Raw genomic sequence first — 8,016 nt, forward strand, 5'->3', positions numbered from 1 at the left:
GTGTTCACCACGGGCATAAACACCCCTTCAGGTGGAGCAGGGGAGGCGGGGACTTCCCTGAACCCAGCCCCTCTGTGCTCCAGGCCCTTTGCTGCACTTCACACCTGCCTACTTGCCCTCTGAGCAGGTCCTCTAATCTCCATGTTCATCTATCCCGGGGTAGTAATTGTCAGGCCCTGAGCTGGGTTCTGAGGCTCGGAGATGAACAAATATGGTCCCTGATGTCTGAGAGGCAATCATTTGTTCCACAAAGTTGTGGGATACCCAGGTAAGAACAGAGGGCTGGGACTGTAGGAGAAGGAGTGGAAGATGAGAGGGAATGCAAAGACTGCTCAAACTTAGCAGAGGCCAGCCAGAGAAGGGGCGCAGGGTGTGTGTGTGTGTGTGTGTGTGTGTGTGGGGTGTGCAGAGGGGTGTGGAGGACGTGGGAGGTGTAGGGGGGTTTGTGTGGTGTATGTGGTGAATGGTGTGTGTGTATGGTGTGCAATGTGTGTGCGTGATGTGTATGTGAGGGTATAGGATGTGTATATGTGATGTGTGTGTGATGTGTGCTGTGTGTGTGACAGTATGGACTTTGTGGTGTGTGTGCAATATGTATGTCTCTAGCGTGTGTGTAGTTTATACAGTGTGTGTGATGTGTGTTGTGGATGTGTGGTCGATGGTGGATGTGTGGTTTGCAGTATGTATGGTATGTGTGCATGTGGCATGTGTAATGTGTGGTGTGTGGTGTATGTGTGTAATATGTTGTGTGTTGTGTTGTGTGTGGTGTGTGTGATATGTGGTGTATGGTTGTATGTGTGGTGTGTGTTTGTGATGTGTATGATGTGTGGTGTGTGTGATGCATTTGTATGGTGTGTGGTTTGTGTGTGGGTTATTTGTGTGTGTATGGTGTGTGGTGTTTGTGTGATGCATGTGTGTGTTGGGGCATGTGGTTTGTGTGTGTGTGTGGTGTATGTGTGCTGTATGGTGGATGTGTGGTTTGTGGATATTGTTTGTGGTATGTATGGTGTGTGTGTGGCATGTGTGATGTGTGGTGTGTGTGGTGTATGTGTGTAATGTGTGTGGTGTGTTGTGTGCGTTGTGTGTGATGCAGTGTGTGAATGTGGTGTATGGTTGTGTGTGTGATGCATTTGTGTGGTGTGTTTGTGTCTGTGGTGTCTGTGTGATTGTGTGTGTGTGTGTGTTGGAGTGTGTGGTGAGGGGTGTGTGTGTGTGGTGTGTGTGTATGTGTGTGTTGGGGTGAAGTAAGGATGTAGCAAGGGCCAGGCAGGAAGCATGAGTGTTGAAGGAGAAGTCAGCAACTGGACAGCAGCATCAGGACAAAAGGGAAGCAGAGGGTTCAGCCGGGACCTAGGGAAGGGCCTGGAAAGTTCTCAGTGTTTGGGGTTTATCTTAAGAGCAATGAAAAACCAGAGATTCAGTAAGCAGGAGAGAATGCCATGAGAGAGGGCCATTAAGAGACAGAAGGAAGGGAGCTGAGGCAGGAGTGGCAAGTGTGGCACCAAGGGCCAAGGCTAGGGTGTTCAGAACAGCAGTGGAGAGGCTTTGGAGACGTGTTAGCTGCGGGGCTAACAGGTCCACACTGGGAACTCCGTGCTGTGTCAGACCCTCACCAGGAGCTCCTTTGGCAAGGTGGATCACCTAGCAGCAATGCAAGAGCTGGCCATTTCTGTGTCCTTCTCTCCCTTCTCTCTTCTCCACCCCAAGCCCAAAAAGTAAAGAAAAAACCCACAGACAAAAAAATTAAACATGTGTGCTGGAGAGTCAACCAAAAGGAAGACTCAAAGGCCGTGTTCCCCACTGATGAGCTGACCTCCTTCTGGGAACCATGGAGAGGAAGGGGAGCAAGAGTTCTAGAAGCCTCAGCCTCTGTGAGGGGTGCAGGTGAGGAAGACCAGATATTTAATACACGCAAATAAAAGGAAGACACAGCCTGGCCTGTGGGAAAGAAGGAGCACCTTCTCTGAGGGCCAGGATTGCAGGGTCACGGCTGTGAGCCACTCACAGTGAAATGGTGCTGCAAAGAGGCTGGCCTTGGGCCATATGAGCTGTATGAGCAGCGACTCCAAGACCCCAAGAGGCCCTCAAGGGACACCAGCCCCTCAAAACAGCCTAGGTCAAAGGTGAGAACATAAAAGGAGCAGAGGACCCTGCACCTGCTCCACCCCAGCCTGTTCTATCTGCCCTTCTGAGGAGGGACGGAAAGCCTGTGATGGGTTCCCAGGCCAACAGAGATGCTCATGCAGAGCTAGAGGGCCGTGGCTCCTTGGGAGCAGGTGCTGCTTCCCTCAGAAATGCCAAAAACTTTCCTTCCCACTCTCACTGACCACCTTCAAAATTTGCAACATGCAGCCAGGCGCGGTGGCTCACGCCTGTAATCCCAGCACTTTGGGAGGCCGAGGTGGGCAGATCATGAGGTCAGGAGATAAAGACCATCCTGGCTAACACGGTGAAACCCTGCCTCTACTTAAAATACAAAAAATTAGCCGGGCGTGGTGGCGGGTGCCTGTAGTCCCAGCTACTCAGGGGGAGGCTGAGGCAAGAGAATGGCAGGAACCTGGGAGGCGGAGCTTGCAGTGAGCCGAGATCACACCACTGCACTCCCTTCTGGGTGACAAAGCGAGACTCCGGCTCAAAAAAAAAAAAAAACTTGCAACATACACTTTTAAACTTTCTCAGCATCTGCTTGAACCCGGGAGGCGGAGGTTGCAGTGAGCTGAGATCACACTGTTGCACTCCAGCCTGGGCAACAGAGCAAGACTCCTTCTCAAAATAAATAAATAAGTAACTTTCTCAGCAGTGGAAGAATTTTGCTCTAAAAGGGAGGTTGAGACTAAAGGTAAACTCTTGTGAATAACATTTTTTCCAGCTTGGAGAGAAAACCCAAACATCTGGAAGTGGCTTTAAAATAATAAAAGTGGAATTCTTATGTTGCCCTGGTTGACTCTTGAAGAATCTAGACCAGTTTGCAGGTTACAGTACCACCAATAGAGGAAGTGTACAGTCTCCATGGCAACTGAAGGGGTCCATATTCCCTGAAAGGGTGGGACACCGCTGTAATTGATAGAGCATGAGCTTCAAAATCAGATTTGGGCTCATATGATGATATGATGGCTCTGTCATACACCCACTTTGTGACATTGGGGAGGTCAGATGACCTCTCAGAGTTTCTCCCCATCTGTAAAATGAGGCTAAAACTGTCTATCGCACCTCCCAGCTCATCTCTGGGCAAATAGCCAATGGTAAACCACCTTCTGGAGCCCTGCAGGGGCCATACCCTGGCCAGTTAATGCTCACACAGTGACTCCCCTTACCGACTCTGCGGCATTTTCCCTGCTTTGGGAGCATAGGTGTGTCCAGGGCTCAAGTCTGGTCTCCCCAGCCATGGCTGGACCTTGCCCATTTACTAGGAGCCTGGTAACATGTAGGTGGCTCTAGAAGCAATGAGCAGACTCATGCTATCAACAGCTCCATCTCAGGAAGAGGTCTTTGGCACTCATCTGCTCTTTAACCTCAGTTAAACTACACTGTCCCTCAGGACACGCAAAGTTCAACCAGAATATGGGGGACGGTGTCAAATTATAAAATGTCCACTCTGAGAAGTCCCTTTCCACATTAAATGCAAGAATTTCAACTCAATGTTTAAATATGCTGTGAATGTAAACATTTATATATGTGCCATAGTCTCCACCACTCCCTATTGCCTTTCACCCAGCCATTTCACACATTTCCATTTCCTGCCTGGTTCAGCAGGGATTTTCAGTGTATACCCCTGGTTGCTCCACTCTGCCAATTTATGGATGGATGGATAAGGAGCATGACAAAGGTCACGACCAGGAACCAACGCTTATGACATTGTCAGATGTCTCTTCATTCATTCATTCATTCATTCATTCATTCATTCATTCATTCAATGTTCCTCTATTTGGCTGGGCACAGTGGCTCACTCCTTTAATCCCAGCACTTTGGGAGGCTGAGGTGGGCGGATCATCTGAGGTCAGGAGTTCAAGACCAGCCTGGCCAGCATGGCGAAACCCCATCTCTACTAAAAATACAAAAAAATTAGCCACGCCTGGTGGCGCACAGTTACTCGGGAGGGAGAGGTATGAGAATCACTTGAACTTGGGAGGCGGAGGTTGCAGTGAGCAGAGATCATGTCACTGCACTCCTGCCTGGGTGCAGAGCCAGACCTCGTCTCAAAAAAAAAAAAAAAAAAAAAAAAAAAATCTATCTATCTATCTATCAATCATCTATCTATCTATCTATCTATCTATCTATCTATCTATCTATCTATCTATCTATTCCTCTATTCATTCAGCCAGTCAATAATAAAATAATTACCCATTGAGGACCTACTTTGTGCCAGACCCTATGCTAATGCTGAAACACACTATGAATGAAACACAGCCTCTTCCCTGGTGCACAGCCTTCTAGGGGAGACACACAAGCAGACTGCACAAAATACTTTTTCTGTTTTTTTTTAAGACAAGGTCTTACTGCACTCACTCTGGAGTGTAGTGGTGCAATCATGGCTCACTGCAGCCTCAACCTCTCAGGTTCAAGCAGTCCTCTCATCAGCCTCCCGAGTAACTGGGACTACAGGTGTATGCCATCACACCCAGCTAATTTTTTTTTTTTTTTTTTGGTAGAGACAGGTTTTCATGGTGTTGCCCAGGCTGGTCTTAAACTCCTGGGCTCAAGTGATCTGCCCACCTCCGCCTTCTAAAGTGTTGGGATTACAGGCGTGAGCCACTGAGTCAGGCCTACTAAAGTCTTTTAAAGGCTCTGTTGAGGTTCCAAATAAGGAGCAGTTCTGCTTGGAGGCAGAGGTATGCTGGGAAAAAGAACCTTCTGGAAAGAGAGAGATGTTTCGATGTGTTCCTCTACTCAGGCTCAGTCATGTGGCAGGCTGAGAAAGCACAGGAGACTACTGTAGGATGGAAACAGGCAAAGTCAGGGTTAGAGGAGGCTCTGCCCACCTATGTGAATGCCCATACAAGCCAGGAGTCACAGTCAGTGGGCAAAATGGTTACTGGAGCCACTAACCTATTAGATGGGTGTAAGGAAACAGGTGGCACCACAGAGTCCCTCAGTTAAAGAGATAGGCAAGGTCTCAGACAGATAGGAAAGGAACCCCATCTTCATGTCAGAGGAAACTGAGGCAGCCACTCTACACCTGGCCTGGGTACAGCAAGGGGGCAGGGGAAGTCACATGTCACAGTAGATGGGTATCCAACCTCCCCAGGCACACTGAGCCCACAGCTGAGCTAGTAACATCAGAGCACACTGCTGTGGGGCGGGACTCTCAATTTCCAGCCAGGGGAGGACATCCTGGCCCAGACCTGCAGACGAGAGTCTTCAGGACCTCACCTGGACTGGGACAGTACCTGACGGAATTGTATCCAGAGACAGTATGTCCAGTACACAGTTGACACATCCAGGCCTACTCAGAAACCCTGACCCTATTCCGTCAAGCTCAGTACCAAACTCTGCCTTGGGCCAGGACTTCCTTATCATGAGCAATCACTTTGTTGAAACTTTGGACAGAGCAGCTCAGGATGCCAACACACCAGGACAGAGGTCAGTCTGTCAAATGGTCTCACCATCACTGTCTCAGACTGCTGAGGCAGAAGCAGGGCACTAGAGACCTACTGCGACTGTCTACCTGACTTGCTCCCTCCTCATATTGTCAGGAAATGAGCCTGAATCGCAGGCACGTGCTGCTCACCACATCCTCAGTACCAGATGGAGCCTGGAAGGCACCTGGCCCAACTGCTGTCAGTGCAGGTATGCACGTGTGTCTATGTGTGGAGATAAGACGTGAGTGGATTCACACATTGTTGGATATGTGTGTATGTGTGTACAAATGGGACTATGACTCGTGTGTATGTTTGTGGGCAGCTGTGTGAATTTGTGTCTATGCACACGGGCAAGGGACTTTGGGTTGGCACACTCAGGTAGATCAGATAAAGGCAAAGACACGGATGTACACGTGAGCCTGAGTTGGCATGTTGGCAGACTTAGAACACACGCGTGCCCAGGCTAACAGCTGACACGCACTTTCTTGCTTATCAATAGCTGGAGCAGAGGAAGAGGTCCATCCACCAGAGGAAGAGCTGTCAGAAGTTGACTTTAAGATGACACTATGTGGTACTGCACTGCAGGTACCATGGCAGGGAGGTCCCAGGAGACAGGGAGCTCACCACCCTTCAGGGGTGATGGGCATTTGCAAGACAGGGTGACTGGTGTCCCTGAGGCTGCCCAGGCTCTGTAGGTGACAGCCAAGTCCCATGTCTCATGACAGATGAGTCCTACTGAGCCTTGACAAACCAAGACCCTCCACACTGCAAGGTCAAGATCAGGGTCCATGGTGAGAATCACCATAAAGAGCTGCTGTTTTCCCAGGTCCTTAGGTGATTTGAGGACAGGGTTGTATCTAGGGTGACCGCCAAATACCAGGTTACCCTAGGCTTTGCTGGTTTTAGCATTGAAAGTCCTGCATCCCTGGAAACCCTCAGTCCCAGGCGAACTTGGGCAGCTGGTCACGTTAGCAGATCTAAACCCAGTACAGCTGAAAGAAGCAGCAGGAGCTGGAGTGGGGGGTGTGGAGGGTCTTTCTCGGAAAAGAATAGAAGTCAGATGTAATGGTGCTGCCTGTATTCCCAGCTGCTCAGGAGGCGGAGGCAGGAGAGTCTTTTGATCCTAGGAGTTCAGGGCCAGCCTGAACCCCATCTCTAAGAAGAAAGAAGAAGAAAATACAAAGCAAAATACAAAACTGGAACTCTGGAAGGAATGTGTGATGTGTAAGTGAGAGGCCCAGAAGCTGAAGCTTCAGTAGCTTCAAGATCATCTACTTCTGCCATGAAAAGGGTTTGAACTGGGCAGGCACAGTGGCTCATGCCTGTAATCCCAGCACTTTGGGAGGCCCAGGTGAGTGGATCACCTGAGGTCAGGAGTTTAAGACCAGCCTGGCCAACATGGTGAAACCGTATCTCTACTATTAAAAAAAAAAAAAGAAAAACAATTTGTTGGGCATGGTGGCATGCATCTGTAATGCCAACTACTTGAGAGGCTGAGGCAGGAGAATCACTTGAACCCAGGAGACGGAGGTTGCAGTGAGCTGAGATCGTGCCATTGCACTCCAGCCTGGGTGACCGAGTGAGACTCCGACTCAAAAAAAAAAAAAAAAGAGTTTGAACTTTGGAGCCAACCCAAACTGTATGTGAATCCATGAATCCAAGCTCTGCACCTCAGAGAGGGAAAGTCACTTGCTTGGACTCACACAGCCAATGAGAACATCTCCTTCCTCTGTAAAGCAGACAAAATCACATTGGGAGTGTGGTGCGGGTCAAATAAGATAATATGGGAGAATGTGCGTAGGCGCGTATGGCGTGTAGGCTACTCCTTCCCCTTCCCTCTCCAGTGCATGGCTGTTGATAGAGGGAATGGAGGAGAGAGAAATCAACAGCCCTAGATTGGTGAGGAGCAGGGCTAACAGGACCCAGGGAAAGCTGGCTCTTCTCAGCACACCGAGACATCTTGGCTCTGCCTCTGGCTCCTGGGAAATCCACAGCAAGCCTAAGTCTCCACATCCCTATATCGGACTTGCAGAATACTTGCCTTAGCTTTGTCCCAGCACTTTGTGAAGCAGATTCAGAAATGTCTGTGCAATTTAAAGTGTGTCTTTTCAGCAAAAGAGCCAAGCCCGAGGAGACTCAACAAGGGTTTTGGCCAATTAGGCCTGAGAACTGCTGCACATTCTAAGACCATTGATTCATCTTCCTTCTTCTCTGCAAATCCCTGACCCTTGCTCACAGTAGATCAGGTAGGGCTAGACCAAGGGATGGGGGGTGCTCTGTTCCCTCAAAGGCCCCTGGCAGGGAGAGGGGGAAATGCTGAGACCTCAGCTGTGGAGACCTCTCCCAGGATCCCAGGAGCACACAGAAGAGGGGTCTCCTCTATCTGAGAACACAGCCACCCAAGGGCATCCTGGGAAGTGACCTGGCTTGGGCTTGA

This window comes from Macaca nemestrina, chromosome 9 (assembly GCF_043159975.1).
Source record: "Macaca nemestrina isolate mMacNem1 chromosome 9, mMacNem.hap1, whole genome shotgun sequence".
NCBI lineage: Eukaryota > Metazoa > Chordata > Mammalia > Primates > Cercopithecidae > Macaca > Macaca nemestrina.